This window comes from Apodemus sylvaticus, chromosome 17 (assembly GCF_947179515.1).
Source record: "Apodemus sylvaticus chromosome 17, mApoSyl1.1, whole genome shotgun sequence".
In the NCBI taxonomy this organism is placed as follows: domain Eukaryota; kingdom Metazoa; phylum Chordata; class Mammalia; order Rodentia; family Muridae; genus Apodemus; species Apodemus sylvaticus.
The window spans coordinates 51,822,244-51,836,354 of record NC_067488.1 but is presented as its reverse complement, the minus strand read 5'-3'; positions in this window follow the sequence as shown (position 1 = coordinate 51,836,354).

Sequence of the window (14,111 nt, the reverse complement as noted above, 5' to 3'; positions counted from 1 at the left end):
TTGCCCAGTTTCACCGACCTTTAATTTCTTTCTGTTTTAGAATAACAGGCATTAGTCTAACAACACAAGCACTCTTTGTGAGTGTACATATGGAAAAGGTGAAATGATCCCTTAGGGTTGGCGGTTGTTCAACCTCATGACGGTTGTATAGTGACACCCTAAACGTGTTTTTGCACAGAAGTGAAATACATCACTCTGTCGCCATGAAATCTTCCATAGCTCCCTGTTTGCAAAACAAAATACTTAAGCCCAGCATTCAAGGCCTTCCATAGAGTTTCTATTCCTGCACAAAACATCATGACCAAGAAGCAAGTTGGGGAGGAAAGGGCTTATTCAGCTTACACTTTCCACATTGCTGTTCATCATCAAAGGAAGTCAGGACTGGAACTCAAGCAGGTCAGGAAGCGGGAGCTGATGCAGAGGCCATGGAGGGATGTTCCTTATTGGCTTGCTTCCCCTGGCTTGCTCAGCCTGCTCTCTTATAGAACCCAAGACTACCAGGCCAGGGATGGCACCACCCACAATGGGCCCTTCCCCCTTGATCACTAATTGGGAAAATGTCTTACAGCTGGATCTCATGGAGGCACTTCCTCAAGGGGGCTCCTTTCTCTGCGATAACTCCAGCCTCTGTCAAGTTGACACACAAAGCCAGCCAGCACAGCCCCTTAGAACTCTTTCTCTCAGCAGCATCTTGAAGTCACACTCCTTCCATGTTGCCTGCAGCGCCTCCCCCCCCACACACACACACCATCATCACCCCCTACAATGCAGACAGCCTCTTGGCAAGCCTTCTGGGACAGCCTCCTCCAGCTACACAGCTCCTGGGGATAACCCCAGCTTAGCCGATTCTGTCGGCTAGAAACCGAGACTGGGCCAAGTATACCTCAGGGTCATTCCCAGGGTCAGGCTCAGAATCACATGTAGATCCTAACCCTAACCTTGAGGTAAGGGTCTCAGATTTTCTTATCCTCTGCAGAGCTGAGAGCTCAGAAGGGCGGCCATGGTCTACTGCCTGCTGCTTTGGCCACATGGTCTACTGCCTGCTGTGTGGCTCCTTTGGTAGTCGCATCCATGCTGGGAACCAGCATTCGCTCATCTTTGCAAAACAGGAACAAACCGAAACTAGCCACAATGGCTGGCAGCTGGCAGAGGGCGTTTAGCTGGACATTAAGCATGACTGTCCAGCCCCGGAAGTGTATGAACAAGGCCTGTAATGGTGGATGTCAGGATCCCCTCACTGGGCCTCCAGGCCTCTCTCTCCCATCTAGGAATGAGTCAGCCTTGGCCACATGGCCCCTCCGCACAGTGGGTGGAACAGTTTCAGAGTGCTCTCTGAGGTCCTGTGGGTGGGCCTTCCTGACGGATGCATGGCAGCCCTGGTCCCAGACCTTCCTCAAGTCATGCCTAGCCGGGCCATGTCCAGAAGCAGAGATCCGAATGTTGGTCTGAGAATTAGCAACTGAACGGAGAGGTTCTTCGTTTTCTTCCAACCTTCATCTGAACAGCCTGTGTCTGGCCCAGCCACGCCCTCTGGACTATATTCCATCTTCCGTAAACTGCCAGTCAAGATACAACACACCAGAAATAACAGCGTGGCACCCTGGAGAATAGGCAGAAAGGGAGGCAGGGCCTGGATGACAGGAGGGAAAGGCTGACTCATTCCTAGACGGGAGAGAGAGGCCTGGAGGCCCAGTGAGGGGATCCTGACATCCACCATTACAGGCCTTGTTCATACACTTCCGGGGCTGGACAGTCATGCTTAATGTCCAACTAAACGCCCTTTGTCAGCTGCCAGCCTTTGTGGCCAGTTTCGGTTTGTTCCTGTTTTGCAAAGATGAGCAAATGCTGGCTCCCAGCATGCATGCGACTACCAAAGGAGCCACACTGTGTGCCCCCAAATCCTTTATCATCACACCGCGAGTGCAGCTGGGCATTCTTATAACTTCAGTGCACCCACAGACTAGACCCTCAGACCCCGCCTCACACACAACTCCCTGCAGGGACCCCCTCACCCCACCCTCGGGCCTGATTCCAGATGCCGGGCCAGCATTTTCCCCTGGCCCCGCCCCCAGGGGGCGTATATCCTGGCAACCTCTGGCTGCCTCTTTCTGGAGAAGTCAGAACAGTGGCTGTGCAGCTGGATCCTGAGAGAGGAAAAGGGAGGGGTTGCCTGGGTGGAACGGGTCCTGGGGACTTGAGATCAGGTCCTCGGCCCTATGGTTTCTCACTGGCTAGTCTATTTACAGATATTTTTGTTCATGGCTGAGGAAGACGGAACCCAAAGGGGCCCGAGGCAAGCTATGTATCAGTCACCTAATGAAGATTCCGGACTGGCCAGCAGGAAAGTCTTTCCCAGCAGCGCAGGGCTCGGGGACTAATTTCTCCTGGCTGCTATAGCAACATTAAGCCTCTTGTTTAAATATTAAATTGGACCGCCCTCCATCTGAGTGCCTGAACAGAGGCCAAGGGCTGATGAGCGCCATGGGCCCCATTCCTGAAAGTCTGCTTTCTCCTGGGCTTCTTACAGACCTCAGCTTAGGCCCAGTTGGGCGCTAGGCATGCTGGTACGTTTGTGAGGCTGGAGGTCTGTGGTGGGCAAAGATTCAAAATGTGATCTCTCCTGGAGCAGGGTGGCAGAGAGAGCAAGCATGAACTACTTAGGGTCTCTTGCTGTGAGAAACACCATGACCAAAAGCAACTTGGGGAGGAAAGGGTTTGTTTCATCTTTCGGTGTGTAGTCCACCATCCAGGAAGTCAGGGCAGGAACCATCTGGAGGCAGGAACTGGTGCAGAGGCCATGGAGGAGTGCTGCTTACTGGCTTGCTCCCCGCCCATAACGGGCAGGGCCCTCTAACGTCATTAATTAAGAAAATACACCCAGCTCACAAGCCAATCTGGTGGAGACATTTTCTCAACTGAGGGTTTTTTTTTTCCTTCCAAAATGATGTTAGTTTTGTGTCCAGTCGACATAAAACCAGCCAGTATAAAGTACTTCTAGTAGAGTCTGGACAGGAGGAAGCCACTTGGTGGTGGCAGTAAAGTGGAGACCAGAAGCCATTCCTGATGACTTTAGTTCACCAACAAAACACAAACTCCACCCAGCTCTGCCAGCTCCCAAAGAGAAGGAAGCGAGACCCCAGAGGCATCTAGCTGCCACCGTACCAGATGAGAATCTAATATGCATCCATGACAGATTGGGACAGCATCCTGAAAGCCGCTGTAACAAAAGGCCCAGTGGTTTGCAAAAGACCATGTCTGCCTCTCATGGTCCAAAGCCAGCCGTGTCTCAGCCCTCCCTGGCCTGTGGTTTGTAGAGGATTCAGCGATGGCCACTTTCCAGTCAACCAAATTGGGCACGCACACTTGTGGCCAAGGCACATTTATTCATTTATTATGTATACAGTGTTCTGCCTGCCAGAAGAGGACACCAGATCTCATTACAGATGTAATGTACCATGTGGTTCCTGGGAATTGAACTCAGGACCTCTGGAAGAGCAGAGGGTGCTCTTAACCTGTGAGTCATCTCTCCAGTCTCAAGGCAGATGTCTTTAAGGCCATAATCCCATCTGGCTGAATTTAACATGACCATATCCTATACAGGGACTGCAGAAAAAGAAACTGAGAACCTCAGGCCGAATGACCTAAGGCTGGTTCCCTCTCATGTTGGCTGCCTCTACCATCAGACTGTCATGTTGGCTGCCTCTACCATCAGATTGTGAGTGCCTCTCTCAAGTCTAATCTATCCATTAGTCTAGTGTCAACATGCCTAAGCCCTGACTCGGGAAAGATCCACGACTGCTAGCTAAATGAATAGAAGAGGCCCCAATAAGTGAATGAATAACACAGAGTCCCAGCTATCATTCGCATTGAATGCCCCTGAAGGTGTATTCCTGGGAAATGGTGGAACCTCAGGGCTTCGGCCTGATGGGAGATTTTTAGGTCATTGGAGGCATGCCCTCAAAGTGGATTGTGGGACCCAGCCCCTTCCTGTTTTGCTCACTGGGATGAAGTAAGCAGTGTGCTTTCCCCGTTGCTGTTCAACACCCCACCAGAGAGAGGTCTAACACCTACCTAGCCATGGACTGTAATGTCTACCGTTCTGAGCCAAAACAGATTTTTGTCTTTCTCAAGCTGACTAGCCAGCCTGGGGCCTCTCTTACAGTCACAGAAAACAAGCAGCATGCCCAGTCAGGAACCTTGCCAATTATTTTATCACAAAGAAATTTAATGCACAAAGCACAGAGGTATGCCCAGTAAGTGGTAGAGGCAAAAGGACCACCTCAGCTTTGTGGCCAGCCTCAGCTATGTATTAAGTTTGAGGCTAGCCTGAGCTACCTGAGATCTTGTCTCAAAAAAAAAAAAATCAGAAAAGGAAGAGATAATTTAATATGGGGACTTAGTAAAAGAAGTGAGACAAGCCACTGGAAGGGGCAGAACTAAAGAACAAGGCGTGATCTCTTCCCAAGAAGCAACTGCCACACCTGGAGATGAGCAGCGGACAGAAGAGGAGGTAGAGCCCTTGAGTCAGTGTTTAGAACAGCTACGAAGTGGGAACAATGCAGTAGAACATTATCTGGGGTACACCTGGGAAGTTAGCGATGGGAGGAAAGGCCGGCCTTCAGGGCCTGGAGGCTGATCTCCTGCAGTGTCTGGAAGTAAGAAGGAAGGAACAGGATGAGAAGGTCTCTTGGGTCTCTTCCGGCAGGCAGGACTGGGTCACATTCTTCTACCCTGGCCATTACCCTCCAGGCTCAAGCTCAAGCTGGGACTGCAAACAGCCAGACTCACTCCATTGTCTCCGGGTTTCAGGACTCACTCTATTGTCCCTGGGTTTCAGGTTACCAGCTTCAGGCTGTGGTGAGACCATCAGCTTCCCAGGCGGCCTGATCTGGAAAGGGCATTTCTGTGGCACTGGCAGGGCGTGTCCCTGTAGGGGACACAGAGGTCTCTGTGCTCACGGGCACAGAGAAGTGTTCCTTCAACGAAGAGAATGCAACCCTTATTTTCCGTCCAGAAGGCTGGATCAAATGTGCTTTCTAGCCAGGTGACTATGCAATCCGTGTGACTGGGGGACCTTCCTCCCGACCCTTCTTGTAAACTTGTTTTTCTCTGCCTATCTGAAGGACCCATCTTTATGGAAGGTATCACGTGTACTATTCCAAGAGTTTTGATGGGATTTGTTTACTTTGTTCCTCAAGGAGATTTAGATATGCTCTGTTGTGTCAGGTTTAAGTTAATCATCACAAGGGCAGTCCACCTCTAGATTGTCCTGTGTTTAGATATGCCTAAACTAAACAGCTCAGAGCCTGCTCCTAAAGTTGGAACTTACTACTGAGTTGTGGAATTCTGAACTGCCTCCCATGACACCTTCCTTTGCTATCCACTAAAGCCACAGGGATCCTCGAATTTCCCTGCTCCCCTACCATTGCAGGATATTTGATCACACTGTGAACCCGAGATTTTGTTATTTACTGAAAATAATCCTGTTTCTAGTTGTGGTGTGGTTCAACCTTAGCACACACCTTTAATCCCTCTGGCTGGAATACAGACACGCCCTTAGTACACACCTGTAGGAGGAGGCAGCCATGTTTGAAAGTGATGTCTCATTGAGTGGCAGACAAAGTGACGAATCAGAGAAAGATTTAACACGATAGGATACGCCCAACTCTCACGAGAAGAGACCGGAAAGGGAGCTACTTAAAGGGCAGACCTAGGAAAGGAGGGAGGCAGTTTTATCAAGAGTTCTAATGAGACAGGTTGAAGAGAGAACTAGACACAGGGAAAGACAGAACGAGCCAGAGAATGAGAAAGAACCAGAAAATAAGAATAGATTGCCAGAGTAAGTAATGATCCCAGCAGAACAATTTAGTCAGAGGCTGAGAGAGGAGCCAGATTGAATCAGTCAGCATGGAGAGGAGTTTGGAGTCAGAACAGCTGAGTTGACCAGCCAGCCAGAGATCAGAAAGAGCTAGAAAGGGTGAGCTTATTCAGCTGTAAATCTCAGAGGCAGAAAACATTCTAGGCCTGGCTAAGATTGTACAGAGCCTAGAAGCTTCCAGTACTAGGCCTAAGTTAGCAGACCGAGGCAGTAATCCTCAGAGATAATTAGTACAGGGGAATGAAAGTCGCGTGTACACCCTACAGGCCGTGTTACACTGGCTCAGCCAACTCACTGTGCCTGGGAGCCAGAATCAGCACACTTATGTCCTGCCCACAGCTGGGGTCATAACTTCTGCTTTATAATCAGGCTGCCATCCTTGGGTCCCATCTGGCTGGTGTCACAGAGAGAACAGCCTACTAAACACCTATTCTAGCTTAGAACCCTCCCTCTGGGTTTGGAGTGGCAGCTGCATATTTGCACACACTATGTTGTGTTGCTGAGCCAAGGTGGGGACAAAGTAGGAGGTACCATCTTGTTCCCAGAGGGCTGTCCCCAAGTTCCATCACTATAGAGAGAATAGCTTGTGTATTGTATGGATAAATCACCTGTCAATTAAAAAGCCTTTGGCCTGTGGCTTAGGCAGGAAGTGGGAGGTGGGACATCCGGGAGACAGAAAGAATTCTGGGATAGAACCAGGTGGGGAGATTTGCCTGGAAAGATGGGGTGAGAAGGACGCCTGGTACCTGAGCCTAGGTAAGCAGCCACGTGGCAGATGTGAGTTAAAATAAATGGGATGTTTAAAGTTATAGCTAGTAAGAGAAGAGTTTAGCTATGAGGCTGAGGTATTTATAAATACATTCTGAGTCTTCTTTCGGGGCATGGGGATGGGAGGAAGAACTGGCCATAACTTCCACACATCACCCTTTACCCAAGGGCAAAGCCAGGTGGGTGGAGCTAAAAAGTGAAGCTATAGTTGACCATGTAGTGCTTGCCCAGGCTGCAGGAAGTCCTGGGTTTGATCTGATCTAATCTATTACCCACTTTGTTGGTGAGTGCCTGTAGTCCCAGAATTTGAGGAACAGAAGGAAATAAGACAGGCCGTAGCTTGGTCAGTACAGGACCTGCCTAGCACGCACATAGGGTTCAATTCCCAGCAGCGCACGAACTGATGTGATTCGGCACTTAGGAGGTGGAGGCAGGAGGATCAGGAGCTTGAACTCATCCTTGGCTATACAACAAGTTTGAGGCCAACCTAGGCTACATGAGTCCCTGTATCAATATAAATATAAAATCCACACTGGGCACAGTGTCTCATGCTTTTCTCTTTTTAAAACTAGGTTTATTTATTTTATGTGTATGAATATTTTGCCTGCATGTATGTGTGTGTGTGTGTGTGTGTGTGTGTGTGTGAGTGCATATGTGTGTTAGGGGTGTGAATGTGTGTGAGTGCATATGTGTGTTAGGGGTGTGAATGTGTGTGAGTGCATGTGTTTATGTGTGTGTAAGTGTTGTGTGTTTGTGAGTGTGTGTGTGTGTGTGTGATGTATATATGTATAGAGGACAGAGGTGGACACTACCTGTTTTCCTATCTCCCTAAATTACTCTCTGCTTTCTTTTTTCTCCCCTTTATTGTCACTTCATGCGTGCGGATGTTTTGCCATCATATATGTCTCTGTGTCACATGTGTGCAGTGCCACCAGAGCTGGAAGAACATGTCAGATCCCCTGGACGAGTTGCAGGTGGTTACGAGGCTCCATGTGTGTGCTCGAACCTGAACCTGGGTCCCCTGCAAGAGCAGCCAGTGCCCTTAGCCAACGAGCCTTCTCCAGCTCCTGCCTTATTTTTTAAGATGGAGTCTCTCACTGAACCCGGAGCTCACTAATTATCTAGGCTGGCTGGTCAGCCCTGGGATCCGTCTGTGTGTACTTCCTCAGCTCAGGGGTGACAGAAGTGGCCCACTCCCAGCAGCCTTTGCCCCAGTGGGTTCTGAGTATGTAGCTCAGGTCTTCATGTTGTGTGCCATACACTCACCAGCTGAGCCTTCTCCCCAGGCCCTTTGCTGGGTTTCTGCTTCTCCTAAGGTGGTCCAGTCTGAGTAGGCACCGATGTCTATAGCATTGCCCATCCCAGAATGTGCCACAGGTGAGGCTGTGCTCCTGGAACCAACAACTGGGCATCCTGTCTTTTCAACAATAAACCTCCGTGTCCCACAAGACTGCCCAGCCCTGGTCTGCGTCGTCTCTGCTGTGCTAGAGGCTCCAGCCATCCCCTCTTCCAGTTCTGCCTTGCTATACCACAAGCCTTTAGCCTTCCCTTTTTGTCCCCTACCCCCAGGGAAATCCCCAGCTGTCTGCCAGACTTCAGAAAAACCACATGAGCCTAAATATTTCTTCACTGGGAAGTGCTATATCCTAGGCATGCTGGGAAGTCAGGCTTCAAGGGAAAACTCAGAATCAATTAAAAAAAAATGACTCATGTTTTGGTAAAAGGGGATAAAAGGAATAATATTTCATAAGCTTTCTCCTGGCCACTGTACAACAGCTGTAAACTCTCTGGCTCCTCAGAGAGGCTGCAAGAAAACCCTGTCTCCAAACGGTGGCTGATTTTTCCATTTGGAGTTTTTTTTTTTTTTTTTTTTTTTCTTTTCCATTTTAGTTTTAAATGTAGTTCAACCCCGAGATCAGTCACTAAAGGTCAGGACTGGGGTTAAGGAAAAGCAGTTCATTTGAGGGACTGAGAGAAGATGGGTAAGCACACAGCCCAGCCCTGCTGCCTCCTGCAACCGCAGGACTGGCAGGAAGCAGAGATATCCCTGGCTAGCTGCTTCTGACATGAGAGTGTCAGGCATGAAACAAGCAGATAGAATTAGTAACAGCCTAGGCAACAAAGGCTTGGTTTCCCTGAGGTGAGAGGCTAGACAGTAGAGAATAGGGGTTCAGTTAATGATGTCCCCCAAATCATCTGAACATCCCAGGCTTCTGAAATCTTTCTCTGCCTCTGAACATCCAGTTTTTGTCTCATGGGCCTCAGTGGCTGCTCCAGCTCCTGCCATTGCACCCACATTCACTCTGCAGAGCTAGCCTGGAAATCGCTGCTACCTTGTCACTCCTGTGTTTATTTCTTTTTCTTTTCTTCTTCTTCTTTTTTTTAGATTTTCATGCTTCTTTTTTTTACTTGTGTTTATTTCTTATTTGTTTTTATTTTATAAGTACAAGTGCTTCCCTGCATGTGTGTATATGTGTACCACATGCTTGCCTGGTGCCCATGGAAACCAGAAGAGGGAGTCAGATCTCCTGTATCTTGAGTTTCAGGTGATTATGAGTCACTATGTAGGTGTTGGGAATTGAACCCCATCCTCTAGAAGAACAGCAAGTACTCTAGCCCTGACTGACTGACTGAATGAATGAATGAATTAGTTTGAGGCAAGGTATCACTGTGTACTCTGAAACCCAGTGTTTGGACCAGGCTGGCCTCAAACTCCTAGAGATCTGCCTGCCCCTGCCACCAGAGTGATAGGATAAAAGTGTGCACCACAGGGACTGACCACACTTCTGCCACTGTTGACTAGGCCATACTCCCCATAGCTGCAAGGGAAGCTGGGAAAAATGGTTGTTAGTTAAGAAAACAAGTGCTGAGCTAACAGTCTAGTACAAGACTGTAGAGACAGCTTGGTGGCTGAAAGCATTTGTTGCTCTTGCAAAGGACCAGGTTCAGTTCCCAGGACCCATATGATGGCTCATAACCTTTTGTAACTCGAGTTTCATGGGATCTTGGGAGTCTTCTGACCTCTACAGGTACCAGACACTCATTTAATGCATGTGTGGACAAAACACTCATACACATAAAAATAAACATGAAAAGTTATTTTAAAAATGAAAAAAAAAAAAAAAAAAGGCCGGGCAGTGGTGGCGCACGCCTGTGATCCCAGCACTTGGGAGGCAGAGGCAGGCGGATTTCTGAGTTCGAGGCCAGCCTGGTCTATGGAGTGAGTTCCAGGACAGCCAGGGCTACACAGAGAAACCCTGCTTTAAAAAAACAAATCCAAAAAGAAAAAAAAAAGATTTTAAAAAATGAAAAAAAAAAGCTAAATAGATTTAAGCCTTTATTGTTCTCTAAGAGAGAAATAGATACTGAGGAGAAGTCATCCATGCTTTGTCACAAGAATTTTCTGTCAATTGCTAGGGGCTGTGGCCATGGCTCAGGAGGTGCTGCGCCAGCCTGAGGAACAAAGTTTGGATCCCTAGTACTAGCATGGAGAAGCTAGGTGTGGCAGCTTACACACCTATTATTATTTCTTTCAACCACCAAGCCGTCTCTACAGTCTTGTACTAGACTGTTAGCTCAGCACTTGTTTTCTTAACTAACAACCATTTTTCCCAGCTTCTCTTGCAGCTATGGAGAATATGGCCTAGTCAACAGTGGCAGAAGTGTGGTCAGTCCCTGTGGTGCACACTTTTATCCTATCACTCTGGAAGGAAGGAGGAAAGAAGGAAGGAAGGAGGAAGGAAGAAGGAAGGAAGGAAGAAGAAGGAAGAAGGAAGGAAGGAAGGAAGGAAGGAGGAAGGAAATAAACTTAGGCCATGACTTCCCAGAATGCACTGATAAAACATAAAGACAGTTAGTGGGGAGACAGACAAGTGGTGGAGTTGGGAGGCCCGAGGACCGTCTAAGCCCCGCCCCGTGTGCAGCCTGACAAGCTAGTGTCAAACTTAAGCTTTCAGTGGAAAGCCTCCATTCTAAAACTAACATGTTATAACCGGCAGTCGTGACATCAGTCATGAGCTGGTGTGCATTCTCAACAAGTGACAGAGAAATGAGCTGACCAGTGAGCTACAGTTGCTTTTTTTTTTTAAGATTTATTTATTTTTATATGTAAGTATACTGTAGCTGTCCTCAGACACTCCAGAAGAGGGCGTCAGATCTCATTACGGATGGTTGTGAGCCACCATGTGGTTGCTGGGATTTGAACTCAGGACCTTCACAAGAGCAGTCAGTGCTCTTAACCTCTGAGCCATCTCTCCAGCTCCTAAAGTTGCATTTTGGCAGCTGAGTCTCAAGACAACCAGAGTGCTCTTCTGGGGTTACAGTTCTCTGAGGCTGTGCAGGGCATGGAGGCTACACACCTTTAATTCCAGCACTTGGGAGGCAGGGGCAGGCAGATCTCTACAAGTTCAAGGCCAGCCTGGTCAACAAATGAAAAATTCCAGCTGTCTCCCCTGGCCCCTCACCAGCTGCAGCACTTAGGAGAGTAGGTTCACACAGGCTTGGGCAGCCTGGTGGCCCGGGCTCAAAGGCCTGCCCTGAAGCAGGAGCAGGAGATCTGGCCCAACTCCTTGCCGGCTGTGGTCTTAGGTGGGCTAGCTGGGGCATTCCCGGAGAGCTTGCCCTGGTGGTGTGGGCACAGGAGAGCTGATGCGCCGACCAACTCAGCTTGCAACCAGGTCCAGAGCCAGGTCCAGAGCTGTCCCATTCCAACATCCGCCCTAGCTGTGAACTGCTGGAGCACGTGAAGGGGCTGGTCCTGGTGCTGTAGACCTAAAGCTGCAGCATCTCCATGACACAGGTGAGGATCCAGTATTGATAGTGTGGGAGGATCTGGAGGCCTTGGACCAGACCGTTGACTCAATTGCAATAATCATTTGCAAGCAAATTTGTTTTTGGTATACTGTGGGACACACCACAGCCTCTTCACTGGGATGGTTTTTTTTTTTTTTTTAAGATTTATTTATTTATTTATTTTATACATAAGAGTATACCACCATTGCTCTCCTCAGGCACACCAGAAGAGGGCACCAGACCCCGTTACAGATGGTTGTGAGCCACCATGTGAGAATTGAACTCAGGACCTCTGAAAGAGCAGTTGGTGCTCTTAACAGCCCAAGATGGTTATTTTTATTTTTGGGGGGGGTGGTTTGCAAGAGTGAAGGGTGGATATGAAGGGACAGGGAGACAAGTGTGACTGGGGTGCATGATGTGAAATTCATAATGAAACAATAAAAAGTTTTGTTTTGTTTTGTTTTTTAATGTCAGAACAAACAAGCCTTTAATCAGTGGCGCACGCCTTTAATCCCAGCGCTTGGGAGGCAGAGGCAGGCGGATTTCTGAGTTTGAGGCCAGCCTGGTCTACAGAGTGAGTTCCAAGACAGCCAGGGCTACACAGAGAAACCCGTCTCAAAAAAAAAAAAAAAAAAAAACATCCAAAAAAACAGAACAAACAAACAAAAAATTCCGCCTTTGGAATTCCGCCCATGAGAAGAAGCAGAAGAGTCTGACAAGCCGAGAAAGGAGTCACTCCGACACTTGGATCTGAGGTAAACCTGAGGGGGTTAGAGCTAGGCATGGTGGCACTCAGCTGCAGTTCAACTGAGGCAGGAGGATTGCAAATTTAAGGTCAGCAGGAGGGAAGTAGGCAGGGATAAAAAGGACTCCTGAAATCCCAGCACTTGAGAGAGGAGAGCAGGGGCTGGAGAGATGGCTCAGAGGTTAAGAGCACTGATTGCTCTTCCTGAGGTCCTGAGTTCAAGTCCTAGCAACCACATGGTGGCTCACAACCATCTGAAATGGGATCTGATGCCCTCTTCTGGAGTGTCAGAAGACAGCAACAGTGTACTCATCAAATACATAAAATCTTTTTGTTTTGTTTTGTTTTTCCGAGACAGGGTTTCTCTGTGTAGCCCTGGCTGTCCTGGAACTTACTCTGTAAACCAGGCTGGCCTCGAACTCAGAAATCCGCCTGCCTCTGCGCCTCCCAAGTGCTGGGATTAAAGGCGTACGCCACCACTGCCCGGCAAAAAGGCTGATTTCTACCACAGTGACATCAACCTCCTCTTCCACCCTCCCTCCCCACGGTCAGGTGCTCATCTCCACTGAGATACGAACATTGTGGTTCATTCAGTTGTGCTGTGGTCCTGGCCATTTGGCAAGTGTCTTCTTTCTTGGTGTTTTCCTCCCATTTTGGCAAGTTCTTTATCTGCAAACGGAACTAGTTCCCTCGAAAAGCTTAACAGAGCAACTGACCGGAGCAGGGACCTGGGTACCCGTTACAGTTGGCTTTGTAATAGTTTTATTTTTGTAGCTCAGGGTGGTCTCAAGCTTACTGTATAGCCAAAGATGACTGGATTCCTTATTTCCCTGCCTCCCCCACCTCCCCAAGTGCTGGGATTACAGGCATGTACCACTATACCTATTTTATGGAAGAATAAGGTTCAAACCCTGAGCTACATGCATGCTAGGCAAACATTCTACTAACTGACCCACATGCCCGGACCTTCTGTTGGTCTTTGTAATCAAAGAGTCCTCTTTTATAGGTTCAGTTAAATGCATATCAAAAACATTCAAGGGAGGGCAGTTGAGATGGCGTCACAGCAAGACCTGTTGGCCTGAGTTTTATCTTCGGGATCCAAAGAAAGGTGGGAGGAGAGAACTGACTTGAAAGAATTGTCCTCTGACGTCCTGTGTCTATAATCCCAGGGCTGCACCTCACAGGATGTCTGTGGAGTTAGGGAGGGGGAGTGTTCTTCTCATCCTGTGACCTTCCCCTAAGAGACTCGGGCTGCAAGCTCTCTTCACACACAGTTTCTTACCTGCATTTCCTTGTTTGCATGCCATACCCATGATACCGAGTTATCAGAAAGGGTTCCATTTTCAGAATGAAGTGAATGAATGAAAATTTTGGTGTCCTGGTCCCACAGTCAAGGGGTTGGGTGGTTGTTTCTAACTCAGATCTTCTGCCCCAAGCCTTTAAAATTACTTGGTGCATCACCACACAGAGACCACAATAAAGATTTCAACTCTGACCTCTCTGATGATAAGACTTGCGCATTCTCAGTTGGGTGGTACATGCCTTTAATCCCAGCACTTGGGAGGCAGAGGCAGGTGGGTTTCTGAGTTCCAGGCCAGCCTGGTCTACAGAGTGAGTTCCAGGACAACCAGGGCTACACAGAGAAACCCTGTATCCAAACCAAACCAAACCAACCAAACAAACAAACCCAAAAAGACTTGTGCATTCTCAGCTGCATCAGGGACCCACCTGGAACTGTTCATGAAGTCCTAGGTCTCAACTGGGTGTGGTGACACAGACTTGTAATCCTGTCATCTTAGCACCCAGAAAGTGAAGGCAGGAGAACCCTAAATTCAAGATCATTCTCAAATACATACTGAGGCTGGGCCCAGCCTGAAATACATGAGACCCTGTCTCAAAAGGGGTGGACTAGTGGGGTCCCAGGTCTCA